The sequence below is a fragment of the Helianthus annuus genome, chromosome 15 (assembly GCF_002127325.2).
Source record: "Helianthus annuus cultivar XRQ/B chromosome 15, HanXRQr2.0-SUNRISE, whole genome shotgun sequence".
NCBI classification, from domain to species: Eukaryota; Viridiplantae; Streptophyta; class Magnoliopsida; order Asterales; family Asteraceae; genus Helianthus; species Helianthus annuus.
In genome coordinates, this window is record NC_035447.2 from 22456845 (window position 1) to 22472492 (window position 15648).

Consider the following 15648-nt stretch of genomic DNA (forward strand, 5'->3'; position numbering starts at 1 on the left):
ACCGACATAAACCGAATTAATCTTAGAACACTAAGTTATGCTCAGCCTAAAAATAAATAAAAATCACCAAAAACCCCAAAATATTATTTTATAACAGTGGGTAAAAAGTTTGGTATAAAAATTTGGGTTTTGATATGCTATACGTAATTTACGCCATTTAATTAGTAAAGAAGCTCTTAATTACGCTATTGAGCATAACTCTTAATCTACACCTCAAACTGACTTCAAATTTTGGGTGCAAGTTTATAAATCAGTAGCTAAGGTGCCTATCCTTTTACATTTTCAAAAATCACATTTAAAGGTCAAATGGGCATAATGGTCAACATATAAGCGATTAACGGAAACATGCATGTGAATAGGATATCTAATGAACCAAGTAGTATAATCTCAGAGAGTTATACTAACATGCAAATAGGTCCAAAAGAAGCTCTAAGGCAATCCTAATCTTGGCTTAAATGGGTCAGAACTGATAGTCAAAGCAATAGTCAAACTTTGCGACTTTCGGTTCCAAACCGAGCCTAAACTGAAAATTGTCGAGTTGAACATGTTGGAACATGTTCTTACATTATTTACCAAGTTATTTTAATGATCAAACAGGTTGCATGTACCCTACATTGCTAATTGTGCATTAATTCGCAAATAACCTTTCTGTTGACTTTTTATAATAAGCTTTGACTCGACAATTAGCATAGTTAGAGTGGGAATCTGGAAATACCCTTTTAAGGGTTTGTTACCCACATAATTACCTACTTAAAGGTACTTTTAATTCGTGATTTGACAGAGCACATTTTAATTAATCACGAAGTCAAACCTTAATTACGACGGTTTGACTTTTAGCTAATTAACTAAGCTAACACGAATTTGGAAGGGTTAAGGACACTTACAAGAGTCCTAATTAGGATTAGGGATGCTAAGGATGAGTGCTTGCTGTCCAGAGAGCTCCAGGAGTTGAGTTGTGAACACTTTGCAAATGAATGCACAAATGGTTACAACATTAGGCTCCTTATATAACAATTTTAAGTCCCTTAGATGATGCCAAACAAGTCTATGGATGATTCAAGATCATTACAGGTGCCCCCTATGCATGAAATACCATTAGGGCAGCCCCTGGTATATAAAACAAGCATTCTAAGTCGGTTAACAGCCTTAACAGGCACCTGTCCACGTTTTTCTGTTACTGGCACCCTGACGCGGCCCGCTTGAGGTTACAGGGAATTCTAATGCGGGCCGCCTGGACCGGCAAAACCTGCCAAACAAGTTTCAAAGTTTGCATTTTTAGTCCCTGGTCCTTTGTAACGTGGTTTTAAGTCCCTTATTTGCATTTTCAGCCCTCTAACTTGATTTTTAAGGGCCTTGGGACTTTTACTAACTTGGTTAAGTCCTTGACTAACCTTGTAACCACTCATAAGGCCATAGAATTCACTGTTGACGCTTTTAACCCCTCGAACACGAATTTGATCATAACTTTCTCATACGATAACGAAACTTTATGAAATTTTAACCACATATTCTAGTGAGTATATTTCATCGTTATAAAGCTTCGGGTCTGCCAAAAGGTCACTCAGAGGTATACTTTGCACATGTTGACACTTTTAGCCCCTGTAGTTTGTAATTCCTCACTTTCTTTCATGTTTAGCTTCGTATGATCCATGATTTATTCGTTGGAAGGTATAAACATTATGTAGGGCTATTTTAGAATATATTTATCCATTGTTGACACTTTGGACCTTTATATTCACATAGTTTCCCCGTTTGTCAACTTTAGTCCCTCCAAAGTATTCTTTCTCACGTTCAGAGCTTATGACACGTGTTTATACATTATTGGACACAAATTTTCAAGGTGTTACACTTTCTGAACTGGCTACCCGAAGAACTCTCCTTGGTATGCCTTACATAACTATTATATATAAAATGTTTTATGTTACAGTTTACCAAAATAAAATAAAATTATCTTGTGATGTTTGGAAAGGTTGATCAGAGGGTAGTATTGAAGCATTTTGACTGGCCAAAAGGGAAAGCATATGTACTAAGAAAAGCAAGCTTTTACTATCAAGACCGGATGCAACTTAATAACAAGGAACTAACTTTGTTGATGATTCCAGTCTCTCCTATAAGTCTGCTTTGAAGAATGTACAAGTTGCTAGAGAGTTATGTATTAAAATACTTGATAATTAGTTTTAAATATATTTTTTATGATCGTTTTAATCATTAACGTCTACAATTTGGTATGTTTCAGAATGGAGAGCACCGTTTATGCATTACTACGAACACGGGACTCGGGAGTGCGGGACATGGTTATGTCCCCTTCAAAAGAATTTGGCATCCCAATTAACTGGTTGCAAGAATCCGGTGTTTTAGGAAAAGTATGGTTGTGTTTATAATTTTAAATTGATTACATATTTGAAAAATAAACATTATATTTTCAGTTGCAGATCAAGCTTGCTTCTATATAACTGGCTAGGAAATTTATGAAGCGGCTTGCATTCAAAGTAGATGCATTGTATTGACCCAATAAAAAACCAAACATAGTGTTTTTGGTGCTTTAGGGAGTTTGTTTTGCTTCTCGTGTTTATCAGGTAATTTATATCTCTAGGCATAAAAAAGGGCGGGTCATGCAAGTTTAGTTGCGGTTCACATTAGGTTTGGGTCAGAAGTGAGCTGTTTTTTTGATAGTTATAACTTCTTAAATTGATTTACTAAAATGCTTAAGTGGGTTGAATGGGTCAAAAGTGACCTGTAGTGTGGGTCAGATTCACAAAATTGTTTTAAAAGATGCCTTTCTTTTATCTTGTTAGATTACTACACCGAAATTAACATGTGTTCTGACTTGTGCTCTGTTCCTTATACAATGAATTATTCCTAATGTGCTTATGTCACTTAAAAATTATAACCGCCGTATGTAACAAAGGTGATGGCTAGGATGTGTTTCAGGATTACAATATGGGTCATACACTAGCAATCTAGCCATTACACATGCTGGTATGACCAAGTAATCTAATGACAATAGTTTGATCCACAGGTGAGCTAAGGTTTCGGCCACCAATAGTTCGATCCGCAGGTTCTTGAAATTCCGATGACAAGGTAAACTTCGGTCACTCACTGGTTCTTTACGGTCTTGCGTCTCTGTTCTTATTCAGCTAGAACTGATGTGATGACGACATTGTGTTGTGTGAATTATTATTGTGATTTTTAGCTATATATAATCAGTTTTTTAATATTTGCTCTGAACAATGATAATATAGACGAAGAAGCTTGACCTCGAGATTGATGTCTAAATTTGCCTGATGGGTACATATCAAAACACCCTCCAGGTTAGTACGTTACGGGTCAAGTTTGGATCTTGACTCACAAGTCACAATCCTACAAGCTTAATGCAAGGAAAACAGATGATGATTTAGAGTTCTTTATTGATAATAAAGGTAATGATGAAGACGAAAAGATTAGATATGAATGATGCTTTTGTTGCAGCTCCCAGATCTATGCAGTCTGGTACAAATGAAAGTGGAAAGAAACGAAAAGAAACACATGTTGGAAAGAAGAAAGATGGAGTCAAGTTTCAAAGATACAACCTTGTTGACCATTTGGGGTCAAAATTTGTTCCATAAAGATGATACAACCGCAATGGGGTATCGTCTCTTTGCTATCAGAACCGAGTCGACTAACAACGCCGAGCCACACAGCTATGACTTTGACGTGTTAACAATCGGCGTCGGTAGTGGCGGCGTAAGAGCTTCTCGTTTTACCGCCAATTCTGGGGCTTTAGTTGCTGTTTGCGAGCTTCCATTTGTTACTATATTTTCTGAGACTATCGCAAGTGTAGGCGTAGGCGGAACATAAGTTTCTAATTTATTGTTTTATTTTTAAAAATTAGTTATAGTTGGTGTTGTTATAATCACATTGGTCTTGATACTAGATTTTATTAGGTTTATGATGCTTAGAAAGTATTGTAATCGAGTTACTATGATATTTATTGTGTTCCTATCAACGAGTTAGGACTGTTGGTGATTTCTTTGTACACGGAACTTTAAATGGGCTTGTTGGAAATGACCCACTTATAGACAATTCTGGAACCACTAATGCCATGGCTATTGCCTAGGAAGATGTTAGGTTTGGGCTTTGGAATGGCTTAAAGACGGGTTTTTGTTTCATGTTCTTATTGATTTGTTAACAATCACTTAACTCATGCATAGTTCCAAGCTTTTCAAAGAAAATAAGCAGACTTTGACTTTGAAGGTAAAAATTCTTATTTTTTTTTTAATTTCAGATATCAACAAACTTTGACTTGTCCAAATCATTTGACGTGGGCCCATGTTCACAATGATCTATTAAGACATATCTACCGCAATAATGCTACAACAAATACTACAACCCGTAACGTAAAGTGTTGCCCCCGCCGCATCGCGCGGGCACCCTGCTAGTATCAAAAAATTTATAAGAGAACGGTGTTTCCCATATATTTATGGGTGAAGAGTAACATTCTTATATATATATTTTTCTCTCCTGCACTCATAACCACTTAAAAACCATTCACAATATATATAAGCAATCCATTGTGAATGCTCTTAGAACATGCTAGTGAAGTTCAATTTTGATCACTCACATAAATATAAGTGATTCATCGTGAATGCTCTTACAACATATTAGTGAAGTTCAATTTTGATCACTCACATAAATATAAGCGATCTACTGTGAATGAATGCTCTTTGAACATCTTAGTGAAGTTCAATTTTGAATATGTAGCTAAATCAGAATTTTGGCATTTTGTATTCTTGATGGATTTTGACCAAAAATATAATTTTGTATTAAAAATGTTATAACAATCACTACTTAATGAAAATCAGTTATAAGCATCATTGGACTTAAATCAAATAAAAATGAATCGGTAAAATTAATAAAATGGATTTCTGATAAATCTGATGCATTATGTCAAAGTTGACTAAAAATGGATTTCTATAATGGTGGGTTGGATGCTACGTGACACTTTTTAAATGGTTCTTACGATTTGTATGCAAAATGTAATTTGTATTTGATCCTAGTCTATTTGATGAAGACTTCTAGTATCAAATAAATTGTTAAACTTTCGCCAATGGGTTTCGTTTTCTAAAAGACAAACGGGAAGTTAGATCAAACTCAAATTGGCGAATTTTAAATCAAACATGTCACGTGAAGCTGATTAGTCAACTTTTTGGTGTTTAAACATGATCAAAAGGATGCTTATACATCATTTAGAACAACTAGAATGGTTAGTCATGGAATTGGTGAAACTAGTTACTAGATGAGTTGTTGTATAACTATGCTCAAAGATGCACACTTATTGAATTTGTAAAAATGGTATAAACTTGACAACAAACAAGAACACAAAGATATAGTGACAAAAGGTGACCAAAACTTTTATTATTACCCAAACCAAAAGAAAAATCCCCCCCAGTAACCCTAGATCTCACGAACAGTGAGATCTGTAACAATACAACAAAAGAGATGATCAACTGATGAATATCAGTTGATCTATACAACTGGACAATACAACGATTAGATCTCACAAGAGATCTATCAAAGACAAACACAGCAGATCACAACTGATCTGAACGAAACCCTAATCGCCTGATGGATGAGAGAGAAAACAGCAGCTTCCAGAATGATCATAATGAACTGTTGAATCTCTTTTATATTGAAAATATCTATATTTTCAATATAACCCTTCTAGAATCAAGATGAACCCATAAAGCCTTCGGATGTTACATTCCAACCCTCCAACTATTATAACTTGCACAAACAATATAACTGCACTTATGCAAATGATTAGTAACAAATTTATAAATAAAAATGGAATGTTGCACCATGAATTAGTCACGTGCACATTTTATTTTAACATGCCCCCATAATTCATGTGGCAAACATGTCATAAAGACCCAGATTTTCACAAAGAACTTGATGTTGATTTGCATTCAAGCCCTTTGTGAAAATATCAGCTACCTGCACATCAGTACTGACTTTCTCAGGCTCAACAATACCTGCAGCAATCTTTTCTCGCAAAAAATGTAAATCTAACTCAAAATGCTTAGTCCTTTCATGAAACACAGGATTTTGAGAAATTGAGATTGCTGATTTACTATCACAGTACATTTTAACAGGTAACTTACAAGAAACTTTTAACTCACTCAAAACATTAACAATCCACATAACTTCGCAGGTGGCTGAGCACATTGCTCGGTACTCAGCCTCTGCTGTTGATCTTGAGACAACGTTTTGTTTCTTGCTTTTCCAAGAAACAAGAGATCCTCCCAAGAAAATACCATAACCAGTAACTGACCTCCTGGTTTTAAGACACTTAGCCCAATCAGAGTCCACAAAACCACTAATATCCATATCAGTAGTTTTTTTAAAATTAACTCCTTTTCCAGGAGATAATTTCAAATATCTCAACAGCCTTAAGGCAATATCAAGATGAACTTGAGTTGGACTATGCATATATTGACTCAGAAACTGAACAGTATAACTAATGTCAGGTCTGGTCAAAGACAAGTAGATCAGTTTTCCTATAAGCCTTTGAAAACCATTAACATTTTGTAACACTTTTTCATCATTTTTACATTTATTAGTAACCAAGAAACTCTGCTCAATTGGAGTTGCAACAGGCTTGCAACCCAAATAACCAAATTCACTTAACAACTCAAGGCAATACTTTCGTTGAGACAAGCAAATATGACCATCACCATATAAAACTTCAATTCCCAAAAAATATCTAAGTAAACCAAGGTCCTTAATATGGAAACTATCTCTTAACCTTTGTTTAACACTCTCTATTTCCAACTTACTGTTTCCAGTAATAACAATATCATCAACATATACAAGTAAAACAACAAACACACTTTGTTTTGACAAAACAAACAATGAGTAATCACAAATACTCTGCACAAAACCCATAGCAATTAACACAGAAGTTAATTTTTCATTCCATTGTCTTGGGGCCTGTTTAAGCCCATACAAAGACTTTACAAGTTTACACACTTGCTTACTATCTTTTGAACCATAGCCTTGAGGCTGTGTCATGTAAACATCTTCAGACAAGGTTCCATATAAAAATGCATTGTTAACATCCATTTGATACAAAGGCCAATTATTATTAACAGCAAGTTTCAATATTATTCTAACAGTGGTCATTTTAACAACTGGTGAAAAAGTTTCACCAAAGTCTAGACCCTCTCTTTGGTTAAACCCCTTGGCAACCAACCTAGCTTTATATCTCTCAACCTCCCCATTAGCCTTATACTTAACCTTATAAACCCATTTACAACCAATCGGCTTCCTATCTTTAGGAAGATCAACTAAAACCCAAGTTTTATTCCTATACAAGGCTTCCATTTCACTATTCATTGCATCAACCCATTTATCACTCTTAGCAGCTTCATCATAACAAGTAGGTTCAACAACTTTATTTAATGAAGCAACAAAACACATATTATCATAAGATAAGTTTGCATAACTCACAACTTTTTCAACCCCATATTTAACTTTACCCTCAACAATAAAATCACCAAATTTTTTAGGTAAAGCTGTCTTTCTAGAAGACTTTCTAACATTGGTACCCTCAGATTGGTTGGTCTCAACATTTGATCCTATAGTAGTGTCCTCTGCCCTCACATTTAATCCCTGTCCACTACTGCCCTCCTGTTCAGTTTGCTGAGTCAATCCAGCATCTGAAACAGGGGCTGATGTAGAGGGAAACAATGGTTGCTGATCATCACTATTAGGATCTTGAGCACCATTTGCACCCTCTTCATCATAGGGTATATTAGAAACTTCAGATACAACATTATCAAAAAAATTTACATGATTTAACTGATTTTCAACAGTGAAATCTTGATTAATCTTAAAAGGATATACATTTTCATAGAATTTAACATCTCTTGAAAAGAATATTTTTTTATTATCTAAACTCCACAACTTGTATCCTTTTTTAAAACTTGAGTAACCAATGAAAACACATTTTTCAGCATTAAATGAGAACTTATCAGAATCATGTAAAACAGTACTAAAACATAAGCATCCAAAGTTTCTAAGATGAGATAAAGAGGGCCTAAAAGCAAACATCATTTCAAAAGGACTTTTACCATTCAACACAGAGGATTGCAACCTGTTAATAAGGTACACAACAGTTAAAATGCAATCAGACCAAAATCTCAAAGGCAGACCTCCTTGAAACATCAAGGCTCGAGCAGTATTCAACAAATGTCTATGTTTTCTTTCTACAACTCCATTTTGTTGTGGAGTATAAGAACAAGTTGTTTGATGTAAAACCCCTTTGGTTTTTAAAAAACTATTCATTTGACTATTAACAAACTCTGTTCCATTATCACTTCTAACAACTTTAATTCTTTTCTTAAACTGAGTTAACACAAGCTCATAGAACACTTTAAAATTTTCTAAAACTTCAGTTTTACTAGTTAAAAAATAACACCAGACAGCTCTAGTAAAATCATCAACAATTATTAAAAAATATTTGTAACCATCATAACTAGTTACTTTATAAGGACCCCACACATCTAAATGTATCAAATCTCCTACAGCCTTAGACTTGTGTTCACTAAGTGGAAAAGGAACTCTCACTTGTTTAGCCCTATGACACACATCACATGGACCATGTTCATTTGAATGTATTTTAAGACTTTGTTTCAATACTGCTAAAACCTGATCAGAAGGATGTCCTAGCCTACTATGCCAAGTAAAAGACTGAACAGAACTATTAAAGCAAGCATTAAACAAATTACCAGAATTGCCAACAAAATATAGACCACAATTTTGACTACCACTCATCAGGATTCTCTTTGAACTGGAATCCTGTAGAAGACAATTTGTTTCATTAAACACAACATTCACTTGATTATCTTTTGATAACCTAAACACAGACAACAAATTTACACTATATTCTGGCACATAAAAAACATCTTTTAGCACTAAGTCATTTGTTAATTTTATATCACCAATTTTCAAGACTTTAACATTAGTGCCATTAGGATGACTAACAGTTATATTAAATTCTGAAACATCAACACTATTAATTAAATCTTTGTCTGTTCTAACCATGTGTTGACTTGCACCTGAGTCAACAATCCATCCACCCATATTAAACACAACAGAACTAGAACAACTAACACAGTTTGGAATATTAACAGACTCACCTCCTACATTTTGATTCTGACAATCTGAACCACCTTTTTCTCCAACTAAACTCAACAATTTTGCTATCTGTTCATTTGTAAAAGGAAAACCAGAACTACCCACAGAAGAAGTAACATTATTAACAGTGTTACTTTTATTACCATTTGACATATTAGACCTTCCAGACTGACTTGGCTGATTATTATTACTTCTTCTTTTAAAACCAGGTGGATAACCTATAATTTCAAAACATCTATCCACCGTATGTCCCAACATGTTACAATGTGTGCACTTAAAATTGGAATTTGACCCCTTATTAAACCTTTTCTTTTGATCAACAGTCTGGTTAGTTTTAGACACAAAAGCAACATTTTGATTTTTTGATCCAGTACTAGTTAACCTATGTGACTCTTCTCTAGATATAATAGAAAAAGCAACTTTAACAGTGGGTAAAGGTTCTCTTGTTAACAAATTCGTTCTCACAGACTGATAAACATCATCTAACCCCATTAAAAATTGCATAAGCTTTATTAAGGTTGAAAAATCATTGAAATCTTTTGCAGCCTGACAAGAACATGTTGGAAGATGTAACATAGCATCAAATTGTTTCCACATTGTGGTTAGTTTATTATAATACTCAGCAACTGAAGAGCCATTTTGTGACACACAGTTAATCTTCTTATACAAATCATAAACAACAGACCCATCAACCCTATAGAAGGACTCTTTGAGGTCTGTCCAAACCTCTGATGCAAGTTTTGAAAAAACTTGCCCTAAGAACAGCTCTTCAGATATAGAGTTTAACAACCAAGTAAGCACCACGGAGTTGCACCTATCCCACTGACTAGCCAATACAGAATCATTCTCAGGTTTAACACACTTACCATCAATAAACCCATATTTATTTTTTGCCTCTAAAGCTAGTTTCATAGCACTTGACCACACTGAATAGTTCTCTGTTCCTTTTAACTTTATGTTTACAATGGTCAATGCACTTGAATCACTAGGGTGCAAATATAACGGATCTCCTATATCAAGTTTACCAATTAAGGTTGGTGTAGAAGTACTAGTATCACCCATTTAGACAAAACAACAAACACACAACAACACTCTCAAGCAATCAGACAATAAAGCAGAACAAATACACAACAATAACAAAACCTAACAGGCGAAACTGAGTCAGTGTCAAGACTCCAGGTTCATCACTCACAGGTGCCTGGACATGTCTTAACTCAGGAGCCTTAACTCTAAAACCAACAACACTAATCAAGATATACAAAGAATAGCAAACAATATATCACAACAATATCAACAGATATTCAACAAACAACAGAAAGCAACCAAACAAACCAAACACACACAAAATCAACAAATAAGGGTGCCGGTCCTCACTACCCCGACTTCAACTAGCCAACAAAATAAAAAATGAAGAACAAACAAGAAAGATCTTACAGAGGGTGCAGTCTTCAAATAAGATCAGAACTATAGCCTTCACTTAGGGCTACAATTACTGATCAGAAAACCAGAAGATATTATAACCGGTCAGTTTGCCCTGTAACCTTCTTGGGTTACAGAGACCAACACGGCCTTCAACAGATCCAAATACCTCCGATCTTTTCTTCAAACCCTAGATTAGGGTTTCACCTTTACCAAGAACCTTCGATTCACACCAAGCGTTCCTGATAGCAAACCTTCAAACAAATCCCAGAATCAACAAACGAATCAGAGAAAACAACAACAAACAGCGGAAGACAAAAAACTTTAAAACCGACAACAGATCAAGAGCCAAGAAAGCTCTGATACCACGTAAAAATGGTATAAACTTGACAACAAACAAGAACACAAAGATATAGTGACAAAAGGTGACCAAAACTTTTATTATTACCCAAACCAAAAGAAAAATCCCCCCAGTAACCCTAGATCTCACGAACAGTGAGATCTGTAACAATACAACAAAAGAGATGATCAACTGATGAATATCAGTTGATCTATACAACTGGACAATACAACGATTAGATCTCACAAGAGATCTATCAAACACAAACACAGCAGATCACAACTGATCTGAACGAAACCCTAATCGCCTGATGGATGAGAGAGAAAACAGCAGCTTCCAGAATGATCATAATGAACTGTTGAATCTCTTTTATATTGAAAATATCTATATTTTCAATATAACCCTTCTAGAATCAAGATGAACCCATAAAGCCTTCGGATGTTACATTCCAACCCTCCAACTATTATAACTTGCACAAACAATATAACTGCACTTATGCAAATGATTAGTAACAACTTTATAAATAAAAATGGAATGTTGCACCATGAATTAGTCACGTGCACATTTTATTTTAACAGAATTGGGTTAAGTTTTAGGGTGGTTGGGGACTTGGGGTGGATTGATGGGGTTCCCGACTGCTTCCTGGTTTGAGGGATGATAATGGGTCGGGTTTGGGACGGATTTAGGTAATCCTAACCCCAAGGCCGATTGGATAAGCTTGTCCGAAGCCCGTCCCAAAACCCGTCGAGTTTTTATCAGGTAAATATCCGATTAGATAAGCTCCAGTGATTTTTTTTTTTTACTTTTTAAGTATCAAAGTCCTATCTTCTCAGTTCTCATCATATCATCCCCATCTTCTTTGTCCTCGCTTTTCACTCTACCAAAACGCTCAAATCTAGAAAACCAAAACCCAGTTTGAGTTTTCTTGCAAATAATGTTAATTATTATTTTGACCTATGGCCATCTTGTGTTGTGGTCGTGGCGAAACTTAAACCAACTCAAATTAGTACCATCAAATATTTGATTCGACTTGTTTTCAAACAAAATTTTACATAAAAACGTAGACTAACTAAAAATGCACATAAAATAAACACGAAAACATATCATATTTGACATGACTTATTAGCGAAAAAAAAATTATGTCAAAATGTAAACCAATTTCGACTTATATCGAAACGTACTTAAAAATAAATACGCAAGAAAATAGTTTGTTTAAGTTAAAGAATGGTACCGCACGTTGCGGTGACGTCGAAACGTAAAATAACTCGAATACCACCTAGTGAAAACATATTATATTTAACCCGACTCGTTTCTGAATAAAATTTATGTCAAGACGTAGACCAACAAAAAATGTACATAAAATAAGCACGTAAAACTCGAGGGGGGTCAAAATGACAGTTTACAAAGTTCTTAGAAACCTGAGGGAATGTAAGTGCCAATGCTGAAAGCTAAAGGGTGTAAGTGTCAATGTTGAAAGTTGAGGGCTTGATGTACACAAAAAGAAAAAGAAAAACAACTTAAAGACAAAACCCCAAAAAAACATTGTAACCATAAAAATGAATGCCGGCTAAAGGGACATTCTATGTGACGATAAATAAACCATGTCATGGCGGTATACTCGAAGGTCACAGAAAAATTATTGGTTTAGTTCGTTACGACATCCACACTCATTATAACCATAAAAATGAATGCCGGCTATATGTTTCGAGCGTAGACAAAATAGTGTACTTACGATGGTGGATATGAAATTTAGAAAAACATTGTGCTAATAAAAATAAGTAAAAAAACTAAAATTTCAAGTTCTTAATAATAATTACAAAAAAAGTGTAAAGGAAAAAACTAAAAGTTAAGGGTAGTTATAATAAAGTGTAAAGGTAAATAATAAAAGCTAAAAAAACTTATTTAAGTGGAGAAACTAAACACGTTATTATCAAAGTTGAGGGGTCGTATGCTAAATTTATTAATGATTAGAGGCTATAAATGAAAATCATACGCTAAAATAAAAAAAGAAAAAAAAATGAAACCCTGCTACAATTTTGAGAGAATTGGGTTGAAGAAAGATGGGAATTTATGAAAGACGATAAGGATGGTCATCACGAGTTCCTTTCCCCACATCGAAGTTCTACACAACCCGGAAAATGTACTCAACAAAGTACTTGGTGGAGACGAGATGCGGCGATGCACTAATTTTCGCAACCCCTGATCCCTAATTTCTGGGAACGGGCAGCCGCGAGCCAGTTTCGGTGGTATCGCGTTATTGTCTAATTTGGCAGCGGAATTTTCATCAGGATCGTAGTTAGGAAATATTTTATCAGAGTAAAATACCACATTTTATATAAATAACACATTGGGATAAAACCCAAGTTTTCATTACAAACTTAATTTATAGGGATAAATCCATTTTATTTAAATAAAACGCCTTCTTTTATTTAGGTAACTTTTATAGCCACTATTCCAAGCCTTCAGTGCTGTCCAGCTGGCTTCTATTTGGCTTTCACATTGTGTTACCTGAAACGTGTTTTAAAAACATTTGTCAGTGGGAAATACTGGTGAGTGAATCCCAGTTTAATCAAGAAACAGTAATTATTTTAAACAGTATTGAGAGCGATTACAATGTTTATATTTACACAATTACTCATTCAGTACTTGCTACTCGACCATATCTGTGGCTATGGTCATATCACACATTGGCTAACCCATTGTCCAATTGTGAAGGTTATCAAGTAATGTATACAAAACCCCATAATACCGGCAGTAATTGAAGAATTACAAAGACTCAATCACTGCTAAATTGCATTGTAAAATAATTAGGGTTTTGTAAAAACTGTTTACAAAAAGGAGATTACTCACATTGCTGTCTTAGGGTTTTCAGTAAGGATTTCCTGGGAATAATCTATAAATTACACAAATGCACGTGTGTTAGTATAATAACCCATTTTAACATTAGTATTACCCTCCCCGAGACGGCATTCCAACGACTGCGTCGGGCAGAACCACGACAGCCGTTACGGAACCCTAGATCAATCGGGCAGAGTATCTAATACGTCTCTAGGGGTTATGATACTTACATCGTAGCAGAACCTCGCTATTTAGGGGGTATATTAGACTCGGGTATAATGCCCACTATTCAAAAATTGAGATGGAGGAAAAGAAAATGAACGAGCAGACTGAAGATCCAATGCATTCTATTTATAGTTGCTGAATTCGACTTTCACGCGGCCCGCATAAAGGTAAGCTCAGGCTTACGCGGCCCGCGTCAAACCTCGGTCAACGCGTAGCTTAGCTGGGTCATCACATAGGTATGTCGGGTGTTGGGCCACGTGGCCGCACCGGGCTTTGCCACCATTTTGATCTCACAGCTTAAGCTTACGCGGCCCGCCTAAACTAAAGAAATCAACGAAATCAGGTCTTGACCTTCATACTGTCCGCGTGAGTGTTGAGGTGGGTTCTACGCGGCCCGCCTCAACTTAAATAAACTTGTTTTTAAGTTATTTTTAATATTATATTGTACTTCGGGCTTGGTTTTCACATACGGGGTGTATTTAAAGACATATTGGGATAATTTAAAATATATTAGGGTGTCAGTTCGGGATTGTTATATCCTCCCCACCTTGTTTTAGAGCTCGACCTCGAGATCTACTGGAACAAGTGCGGATATTTCTTTTGCATTTCAGATTCAAGCTCCCATGTGTATTCAGGTCCTCTTTTGGAGTCCCACTTCACTTTGACCAGAACTAATCTCTTATGCTTGAGATTCTTAATTTTCCTATCTTCAATTTGTAGAGGCCTCTCTACAAACTTAAGTTGTTCATTTACCTCTATATCCTTAAGAGGTACTACAAGTGATTCATCAGCTAAGCACTTTTTGAGATTAGATATATGAAATACGTCATGTATTCCTGCCATTTCCTCTGGCAATTGTAGCTGGTACGTCATAATCTTAAAAGGCCCAACATACCTGGGACTTAGCTTCCCTCATTTGATGAATCTTACCACTCCTTTCCAATGAGAGACTTTTAACAATACCTTATCACCTACCTGGAATTCTAATGGCTTACGTCTGTTATCAGCGTAGCTCTTCTGTCGATCACGTGCCGCTTTCAGTCGTTCTTTGACTTGAATGATCTTGTCGGTTGTTTCTTGCACTATCTCAGGTCCAGATAGTTGCTTATCCCCAATTTCTGCCCAACAAACTGGGGTTCTGCACTTTCGTCCATAAAGTGCCTCGAATGGTGCAGCATTGATACTTGTGTGATAACTATTATTATAAGAAAATTTTATTAAAGGTAAGTGATCATCCCAATTACCTCCGGAATCAATTACACAAGCTCTAAGCATACCCCTCATTGTCTAAATTGTCCTTTCGCTTTGTCCGTCCGTTTGAGGATGATAAGTTGTGCTTAGATTCAACTTGGTTCCCATTTCTTTTTGGAAACTTGTCCAAAAATGAGAAGTAAAACGGCTATCCCTATCAGAAACAATTGATAAAGGTATTCCATGTAATGAAACAATTTCATTTACATACAATTTGGCTAATTGTTCCCTACTAAAAGTTTCCTTCATTGGTAAGAAATGAGCTGACTTAGTTAGCTTATCTACAATCACCCAGATTGTATCATTACCTTTTCTTGTTTTGGGTAATTTGGTAACAAAATCCATTGTTATCAATTCCCATTTCCAAACTGGCATTTCTAACTGTTGTAACAAACCTG

At 35.5% G+C, this 15648-nt stretch overlaps 1 long non-coding RNA gene across 2 annotated transcripts; it reads left to right on the forward strand.

Annotated features, from left to right (window-relative positions):
• Nucleotides 1-1792: 1792 nt before the first annotated feature.
• Nucleotides 1793-4037, forward strand: LOC110909505. 2 transcript variants are annotated; one of them, XR_004880479.1, is made up of 6 exons: nt 1793-1882; nt 1970-2363; nt 2427-2576; nt 3020-3081; nt 3243-3311; nt 3469-4037. It is a non-coding gene; the product is annotated as an uncharacterized LOC110909505 (long non-coding RNA). The 2 variants fall into 2 exon arrangements; XR_002575410.2 differs by having other exon boundaries at nt 3243-4037.
• Nucleotides 4038-15648: the final 11611 nt, after the last annotated feature.